General features: G+C 43.8%; 1 protein-coding gene across 1 annotated transcript in view; it reads left to right on the top strand.

Annotated features, from left to right (window-relative positions):
• LOC117750211 (CD151 antigen-like) overlaps positions 1–9,091 on the top strand; it is a 28,777-nt gene extending 19,686 nt beyond the window's left edge. Inside the window, exon 9 of the mRNA XM_034561308.1 lies at positions 9,054–9,091. The gene's annotated coding sequence lies outside the window, so the exon portion shown is untranslated. The remainder of the gene's footprint in view (positions 1–9,053) is intronic.
• The last annotated feature ends 1,173 nt before the right edge of the window (positions 9,092–10,264 follow it).

Here is a 10,264-nt window from a genome sequence, read left to right as displayed (position 1 = left end):
GGGGGGTTGGGGTGTTGGGGTGTTGGGGGGTCGGGGGTCAGATGTGATGCAACACAATGTCTCTGCCACCTCTGGCTCTGTTGTGTGGCGTTGCCGACGCCAACGAGCCCTGAAGCAGAACCACTGACAGCTGATGAAGCCGTGAGAACTTATTTCACACGAGGTGAAGAACACAAATCGGGACGTTCATGTTATGAAGAATGTTCTCCGCGCCCTAAAAAGAGAAAATATGAAGCGGCAGAATATTTAATGCGTCTCTCAGAGAGGAGAGCGTTGTAAAAACAACAAATATTCAATGAAATATGAAAACTGTGATCCAAACTTTCAAAGAGCTGAGTGAACACTACTCATAATACTTTAAATATATGGATTTTTTTTAATGTAACAATAGTAATGTGTTAATATTAATATTTAATATATAATAATCTTTTATTTTGATGCCAATAAAGGCATATTGAATTGAATTTGATTCATATTTGTGACATGTTGCTACATTGATCTGTCCTTGTTTTGTTTATTTGCTTCTTATTTGTGATGTTATTTATAATAAATAAATATATATATATATATATATATATATATATATATATATATATAAATATATAATAATTAAGGGAAAGCACAAAAAAGCTCAGGCTTCTTTAGTTTTATTCTATTTATTTGATGTTATGATTTGACCACGTTCATAACTGTGTGGGCGAAGTTGTTGTGAATAATCGACTGACTGAAATGAACTAAACTAACAAGAACACAGCGGATGATATCGGGTTAAACATTAAGCAAAATGTTCTTTTTTTAAAATTTGATTTATGACTTTAAAGTAAAAAACTATTTACCCGTCGCGTTGAGCTCCTGAGAGACAAAAGGTTCCACGTTGGGAGCAGAGAACAATATGGTTTTTGATTTCCACGGTGAAAAACGTCTTTACTTTGAACTTCTGGCTTCTGAAGTTAAAATTAATTCGACCATCTCATTAGATTAATCCAAAAAATAATAATGAAAAGGTTTCACGAGCTAAAAGGCCGACATGCTTTTTAATTAGATTTCTCTCTGAAACCTCAGAACGCGTTCATTTCTCTACTCAAATCATTTACTTGTATAAAAACACAATACTTTAGAAATATAAAAAAGTTCAGAAGCCTTTCAACAAAAGGTGCTTAAAGTTTGGAAAATTAATGCCCGACTTTATATCTCGTGATATTCCTGCAACGTGTTGTCAGTAACGTGTAAGCGGTGCTTTAATTGGTCGAGGTGGAGCTCATTTAACTCCTTTGGTAGTTTAATCTATAACAATACATCATGTTTCAGGACCAGATTTATATGTTTTGTTTGTAAACATGTAAAACTGTAGTTTTGGAATCAATGTTTTTCTTTTTAGTATTGTAAATGCAATAATTTCAACTCCATAGTGAGATAATATGTTTTGTAATATTTTGTATGTATACAAAAAAAAAAAGGAAAACAGAAAAAACAAGTGTCACAGTTTAAGTTATCTCCAAATAATAATAATATAATATAATAATAGTGATATTATATTTGGGGATTTTTTTTTTATGAATGCACAATGTTTCTACGACACAGGATGGTTCTTGAAAACCGATTAAATTATCTAAATGTATTTATTAATTGTTTAAATGAAGCGTAAAACAGGCTGTTTTTTTTAAAGTGGTTTGAATCTATTACAGTGATAATATGCATTAGTGTGTGTGTGTGTGTGTTATGGTTAAAGGCTCTGGGTGCGCTTGATTTTGATCTCGACAGTGTCGCGGGTCAACGACTCCACCGGGGCCGTAAAATGTGCGTTAAAAGATTCTCTAAAGTGCGTAATAATACAAAAAAACGCTTATCGACACGCGGGGCGAGATGGGCACGAAGAAATACTTTTTTTATATCTTGTGACTTTCATTCGGAGAACGTGCCCATGCATGTAAACTCATAATTAAAGAGGAACCGCGAGGCCCTGGGTGGGTTCTCGAAAGGGTTCCCGATGATTATCTTTAATGGAGACGTATCGCAAACGCATCACAAACGGGGAGGAGGGGGGGGGGGGGGGGGGGGGGGGGGGGCGAGATATAATTCAGGCAAATACAATATCTGACAAAAAGTGCGAATGCTTTTATGGCGATACGACGATCATCTTTTAAATTCTGCCTGACTTCTCTGACGGAGCAGCAGCGATGCAAAGAGCCCTCGGGGGCGTCTGAATACGGGGACGGTAATGAAGTCAATGTTCTCGCAGCTTAGAGAAGAAGAGAAAAGAAGCTTCTTTTTTTTTCTTCTTCTCTCTCTTTTTTCACGAGGTAATTGCAGTGGGATTATGAAAAAAAAATGTGGTCTTTATCTTACCGGGAGTGACTCTCAGGCGTACGGATGTGAATTAAAAGGACGCGCACACATCTGAACCACAGTCACAGATCAACGTACGCACACTTCCCTGTGATTAAATGTACTTGTTTGAACTCTGTGTCGCTGTGAATGAAACTAGATTAAAGTATTAGTGCCCCGAGGCGTCTCTCTGCTGCTCTGCAGCTCAAAGCACCAATACGTTCAAGATAAAGTAGACGTGCTGCGCTCATAAAGCTAGTTAGCTGGTTAGCTAGGTAGCTGGTTAGCTAGTTAGCTGGTCCTTCTGGAGCGAGGAGCAGTGAGGTGGAGCGCTGTTCAGCAGTTTTTATGTAACCGGAATAGAATTATGATAATAATTAATAAATAATAACTAATGTGTGGTGGAATTAGCTCTCTAGCGAGCTAATTCCGCCACGCTTTTGATGCTACGTCGGTTACATAAAAAATGAGCCGTTTAGTTCACACAGAAGTTAGCCCGCTACAACGGTTGTCGCTGGCAACGGCGGACGTAAAAAATGGCCGCCGCTCCGACCGCCCTGCTAAGTTGAATCGAGAGAGAGAGAGAGAGAGAGAGAAGGAGAGAGAGAGAGAAAGAGAGAGAGGGAGAGCTCCACCCACACAAAACAGAAAATACTCACAAAAATCCACTTTTACCTATTTTTCTGCACGTCTGTCTACAAATTACGAGACACACACACACTTCACACACTTCACACACACACTTCACACAAACACACTTCACACACACGCACACACACACACACACTTCACACACACACACACACTTCACACACACGCACACACACACACACACTTCACACACACACACACACTTCACACACTTCGCACACACACACACACACACTTCACACACACACACACACTTCACACACACACACTTCACACACTTCACACACACACACACACTTCACACACTTCACACACGCACACACACACACACGCACACACACACACACACACTTCACACACTTCACACGCACACACACACACACACACGCAGCCGTATTCAATGCCACCGAAGACCGAAAGACAATTTACATATTTACTTTCCCTTTGTTGAATATTTCTATTTATTTATTGCAACTTCCTTATCTCATCGTTTTAATCTGAGACTATTTTGTTTCAAATCTTCTTCTTTCAATTCAATTCAGTTTCATTTGTTTCTTCACAGTCGACACAACATACGTCAGTTACTGACTCTGGGTTCCACAAAGCTGCTTCATGGAGGTTCTTCTATCTTTCACTGACTCTGGGTTCCACAAAGCTGCTTCATGGAGGTTCTTCTATCTTTCACTGACTCTGGGTTCCACAAAGCTGCTTCATGGAGGTTCTTCTATCTTTCACTGACTCTGGGTTCCACAAAGCTGCTTCATGGAGGTTCTTCTATCTTTCACTGACTCTGGGTTCCACAAAGCTGCTTCATGAAGGTTCTTCTATCTTTCACTGACTCTGGGTTCCACAAAGCTGCTTCATGGAGGTTCTTCTATCTTTCACTGACTCTGGGTTCCACAAAGCTGCTTCATGAAGGTTCTTCTATCTTTCACTGACTCTGGGTTCCACAAAGCTGCTTCATGGAGGTTCTTCTATCTTTCACTGACTCTGGGTTCCACAAAGCTGCTTCATGGAGGTTCTTCTATCTTTCACTGACTCTGGGTTCCACAAAGCTGCTTCATGAAGGTTCTTCTATCTTTCACTGACTCTGGGTTCCACAAAGCTGCTTCATGGAGGTTATTCTATCTTTCACTGACTCTGGGTTCCACAAAGCTGCTTCATGGAGGTTCTTCTATCTTTCACTGACTCTGGGTTCCACAAAGCTGCTTCATGGAGGTTCTTCTATCTTTCACTGACTCTGGGTTCCACAAAGCTGCTTCATGGAGGTTCTTCTCTCTTTCACTGACTCTGGGTTCCACAAAGCTGCTTCATGGAGGTTCTTCTATCTTTCACTGACTCTGGGTTCCACAAAGCTGCTTCATTGAAGGTTCTTCTATCTTTCACTGACTCTGGGTTCCACAAAGCTGCTTCATGAAGGTTCTTCTATCTTTCACTGACTCTGGGTTCCACAAAGCTGCTTCATGGAGGTTCTTCTATCTTTCACTGACTGGGTTCCACAAAGCTGCTTCATGGAGGTTCTTCTCTCTTTCACTGACTCTGGGTTCCACAAAGCTGCTTCATGGAGGTTCTTCTATCTTTCACTGACTCTGGGTTCCACAATGCTGCTTCATGAAGGTTCTTCTATCTTTCACTGACTCTGGGTTCCACAAAGCTGCTTCATGGAGGTTCTTCTATCTTTCACTGACTCTGGGTTCCACAAAGCTGCTTCATGAAGGTTCTTCTATCTTTCACTGACTCTGGGTTCCACAAAGCTGCTTCATGAAGGTTCTTCTATCTTTCACTGACTCTGGGTTCCACAAAGCTGCTTCATGAAGGTTCTTCTATCTGACTCTGGGTTCCACAAAGCTGCTTCATGAAGGTTCTTCTATCTTTCACTGACTCTGGGTTCCACAAAGCTGCTTCATGGAGGTTCTTCTATCTTTCACTGACTCTGGGTTCCACAAAGCTGCTTCATGAAGGTTCTTCTCTCTTTCACTGACTCTGGGTTCCACAAAGCTGCTTCATGGAGGTTCTTCTATTATTCACTGACTCTGGGTTCCAAAAAGCTGCTTCATGGAGGTTCTTCTATCTTTCACTGACTCTGGGTTCCACAAAGCTGCTTCATGGAGGTTCTTCTATCTTTCACTGACTCTGGGTTCCACAAAGCTGCTTCATGGAGGTTCTTCTATCTTTCACTGACTCTGGGTTCCACAATGCTGCTTCATGAAGGTTCTTCTATCTTTCACTGACTCTGGGTTCCACAAAGCTGCTTCATGGAGGTTCTTCTATCTTTCACTGACTCTGGGTTCCACAAAGCTGCTTCATGAAGGTTCTTCTATCTTTCACTGACTCTGGGTTCCACAAAGCTGCTTCATGAAGGTTCTTCTATCTTTCACTGACTCTGGGTTCCACAAAGCTGCTTCATGGAGGTTCTTCTATCTTTCACTGACTCTGGGTTCCACAATGCTGCTTCATGAAGGTTCTTCTATCTTTCACTGACTCTGGGTTCCACAAAGCTGCTTCATGGAGGTTCTTCTATCTTTCACTGACTCTGGGTTCCACAAAGCTGCTTCATGAAGGTTCTTCTATCTTTCACTGACTCTGGGTTCCACAAAGCTGCTTCATGAAGGTTCTTCTATCTTTCACTGACTCTGGGTTCCACAAAGCTGCTTCATGGAGGTTCTTCTATCTTTCACTGACTCTGGGTTCCACAAAGCTGCTTCATGGAGGTTCTTCTATCTTTCACTGACTCTGGGTTCCACAAAGCTGCTTCATGGAGGTTCTTCTATCTTTCACTGACTCTGGGTTCCACAAAGCTGCTTCATGAAGGTTCTTCTATCTTTCACTGACTCTGGGTTCCACAAAGCTGCTTCATGAAGGTTCTTCTATCTTTCACTGACTCTGGGTTCCACAAAGCTGCTTCATGGAGGTTCTTCTATCTGACTCTGGGTTCCACAAAGCTGCTTCATGAAGGTTCTTCTATCTTTCACTGACTCTGGGTTCCACAAAGCTGCTTCATGAAGGTTCTTCTATCTGACTCTGGGTTCCACAAAGCTGCTTCATGAAGGTTCTTCTATCTTTCACTGACTCTGGGTTCCACAAAGCTGCTTCATGGAGGTTCTTCTATCTTTCACTGACTGGGTTCCACAAAGCTGCTTCATGGAGGTTCTTCTCTCTTTCACTGACTCTGGGTTCCACAAAGCTGCTTCATGGAGGTTCTTCTATCTTTCACTGACTCTGGGTTCCACAAAGCTGCTTCATGAAGGTTCTTCTATCTTTCACTGACTCTGGGTTCCACAAAGCTGCTTCATGAAGGTTCTTCTATCTTTCACTGACTCTGGGTTCCACAAAGCTGCTTCATGGAGGTTCTTCTATCTTTCACTGACTGGGTTCCACAAAGCTGCTTCATGGAGGTTCTTCTCTCTTTCACTGACTCTGGGTTCCACAAAGCTGCTTCATGGAGGTTCTTCTATCTTTCACTGACTCTGGGTTCCACAATGCTGCTTCATGAAGGTTCTTCTATCTTTCACTGACTCTGGGTTCCACAAAGCTGCTTCATGGAGGTTCTTCTATCTTTCACTGACTCTGGGTTCCACAAAGCTGCTTCATGAAGGGTTCTTCTATCTTTCACTGACTCTGGGTTCCACAAAGCTGCTTCATGAAGGTTCTTCTATCTTTCACTGACTCTGGGTTCCACAAAGCTGCTTCATGGAGGTTCTTCTATCTGACTCTGGGTTCCACAAAGCTGCTTCATGAAGGTTCTTCTATCTTTCACTGACTCTGGGTTCCACAAAGCTGCTTCATGAAGGTTCTTCTATCTGACTCTGGGTTCCACAAAGCTGCTTCATGAAGGTTCTTCTATCTTTCACTGACTCTGGGTTCCACAAAGCTGCTTCATGGAGGTTCTTCTATCTTTCACTGACTGGGTTCCACGAAGCTGCTTCATGGAGGTCTTCTCTCTTCACTGACTCTGGTTTCCACAAAGCTGCTTCATGGAGGTTCTTCTCTCTTCACTGACTCTGGGTTCCAAAAAGCTGCTTTCATGGAGGTTCTTCTCTCTTTCACTGACTCTGGGTTCCACAAAGCTGCTTCATGGAGGTTCTTCTCTCTTTCACTGACTCTGGGTTCCAAAAAGCTGCTTCATGGAGGTTCTTCTCTCTTTCACTGACTCTGGGTTCCACAAAGCTGCTTCATGGAGTTCTTCTATCTTCACTGACTCTGGGTTCCACAAAGCTGCTTCATGGAGGTTCTTCTCTCTTTCACTGACTCTGGGTTCCACAAGCTGCTTCATGGAGGTTCTTCTATCTTTCACTGACTCTGGGTTCCACAAAGCTGCTTCATGGAGGTTCTTCTATCTTTCACTGACTCTGGTTCCACAAAGCTGCTTCATGGAGGTTCTTCTATCTTTCACTGACTCTGGGTTCCACAAAGCTGCTTCATGAAGGTTCTTCTATCTTTCACTGACTCTGGGTTCCACAAAGCTGCTTCATGAAGGTTCTTCTATCTGACTCTGGGTTCCACAAAGCTGCTTCATGAAGGTTCTTCTATCTTTCACTGACTCTGGGTTCCACAAAGCTGCTTCATGGAGGTTCTTCTATCTTTCACTGACTGGGTTCCACAAAGCTGCTTCATGGAGGTTCTTCTCTCTTTCACTGACTCTGGGTTCCACAAAGCTGCTTCATGGAGGTTCTTCTATCTTTCACTGACTCTGGGTTCCACAAAGCTGCTTCATGAAGGTTCTTCTATCTTTCACTGACTCTGGGTTCCACAAAGCTGCTTCATGAAGGTTCTTCTATCTTTCACTGACTCTGGGTTCCACAAAGCTGCTTCATGAACGTTCTTCTATCTGACTCTGGGTTCCACAAAGCTGCTTCATGGAGGTTCTTCTATCTTTCACTGACTCTGGGTTCCACAAAGCTAATTACTAATTTCCCTGGACACACGTGTTACTGGCTTCGCAGCTGTCCTCCTGTTGAAGACATGGCCGCCCCTGTGGGTCACATGTATGAATGAATGAATGAAAAATGAATGCAAAAGAGGGAAAGTGTGTACACACACACACACACACACACGCACACGCACATGCACACACACACACACACACAGGCCAGTGCTTCCTGTCCACACGACTCATGTCTCTCGTCCCGCAGGTCATCAGGTCAACATGGTGATGAATGAATGAATTCCCCGGAACAACCAAGTTAACGGGTCCAGGACGTCTCGGTCGAGCCGCCTCCTGCATTACGGTTACGTAAACTGAGAGAGTGCAAAAGGACAAGCGTGTGTGTGTGTGTGTGTGCGTGTGTGTGTGTGTGTGTGTGTGTGCGTGTGTGCGTGTGTGTCTTCACAATTCACGTTCTGACTTTGCTCTTTTGAGGATCATGGAGGCGACAGATCGCTTCAAAGAGAAACGTTTTCCAAAGGTCGCCGTTATTCTGGCTCTTTGATCCCGAAGCCAAAATAAAAACAGTTTTTAGAATCACAAAATCTTTATTAAAACCCCCAGATTCCACTGTGGTTGTGCTGAATGCGTTGTTGTTGTTGTTGTTGTTGTTGTCACCTGAGACGCCCGCAAGAAACTGGCTTATAGATACTTTTTCATTTCAAAGTATTATCATTATTGTTATTATCGTTATTCTTCTTCCTATTACTACTATTATTAATATATTTTATATGATCATAATTATTTAAAAAAATAAAATGCTTTAAAGTTTAACTGAGTAATATAAACAACTTACTGTATTTATGTTAAGTTAAATACAAAGTAAATATGCTGGATGTGTTTTCTTTTCTTTTTTTATCTACTCGAATGTACAATTTGAAGAGAAGCGACATCTTTCTGGACGCCGTTGAGCTCCAGCGAAGTCCTCGCCGCTTTGTAGGTCAGCTAGGGGTTTTCCCGATGTGTCCGACTGCGTTTCCATCCCATTAACTCGCCGTTACAGTGCAGCGGCGCCCGTTCATCCGGACTTTAACCGCCATGCGTGTATTGATTCTTGCTCATTATATGTCATGAAAAAGCTCCCGTGTCACGTGACTGCGTGTGCAGCCCGGGAGGGGCGGGGGGGCACATGTGTCGTTAACGAGGAGAAGAGTGTGTGTGTGTGTGTGTGTGTGTGTGTGTGTGTGTGTGAGAGACAAAGATTTGTATCCAGTGTTTGGAGGCTTCTTCTTCTTTTTCTTCTTCTTTGGTTTTTTCATTAAAGTACAAACTGCATCGAACATGTTTTTTCTTGTTTTTTGGAGGGGATAGATTTATGTGGGGGTGTGGCCAGAGAAGAGGGGGTGTGGCCAGAGAAGAGGGGGTGTGGCATGCAAACAAAGGCCCCCAGTCGGGATCAAATCTGGGACCTTGCAATAAATCACCAAAATTAATGAATTCCTTCCCCACAGCTCTGAAAACCACTCGACTCTTCCACCACATTGCCCGACCTCCATCTTTAACCCCCCCTTGGTTCTCCTCGGTGAAGCCGATTGCCCCGAATCGTTCAGTCGACAGTAAAGTGGACTCACACGGAGGCGTGTGTGTGTGTGTGTGTGTGTGTGTGCCTCAGGCAACAGTGCACACACACATGGACGTCCATGAGCGGCTCGTTGGGATAGCTCAGTGGTCTGCTTCATGAAGGGAGAACGATCCGCTCGCGTCCCGAGGCCGAAAGGCTTCGCGGGCGTTTGTCGGCGGTTTGATGAGAGTTGTGTGTTTTTATTATTCTGAACTGAGGGGGTCAGGGGTCAACTGACAGGGTGTCTTTTGGAAATTGGGATTTGTTTCGTCTTTCTTGATCTGCTTTGAAGTCTGCTAACTCTTATTGCTGGGTTTCATGTGCTCGGTTTGAAAGGGCAAAGGTCAGCGGGAGGCCCGACCAGAGGTCAAATTAAAGTATAGTGTTATCAAAAGTTATATTTCCTTTGGTCTGCACAGGAGGAAGAAAGAGGAAGAGAGGGGGAGAGGGAGAGAGAGGATGAGAGAGAGAGGAAGAGGGAGGAAGAGAGAGTCATGGACGTCTTCTTTTTTTTCTTTTCTCTTCTCTCATTTGAAATTAACCGAGGCTGCCAGCTGACGAAACTTTGACATTTAGCAGTGAATCAAATTTCATGTTCTGTTACCGATCACCCCCACCCCCCCCCCCCCCCCCCCCCCCCCCCCCCCCCCCCCCCCCCACCCCCCCCACCCCCCAGAAAAAAAACAAAAACTCTCGGTTTGTGATCGAAGCGGCGGCGGCGGCGTCTGGGAGCGAAGACGAGCGCCCTCGCTTGAGCGTCTCAATCGAGTCGCTCAGGCGAGCCCCCCCCCCCCCCCCCCCCT

Source organism: Cyclopterus lumpus, chromosome 3, assembly GCF_009769545.1.
Source record: "Cyclopterus lumpus isolate fCycLum1 chromosome 3, fCycLum1.pri, whole genome shotgun sequence".
Taxonomy (NCBI): Eukaryota; Metazoa; Chordata; class Actinopteri; order Perciformes; family Cyclopteridae; genus Cyclopterus; species Cyclopterus lumpus.
The sequence above is the reverse complement of the archived record's forward strand: the minus strand, read 5'-3'. Positions and strand labels throughout refer to the sequence as shown.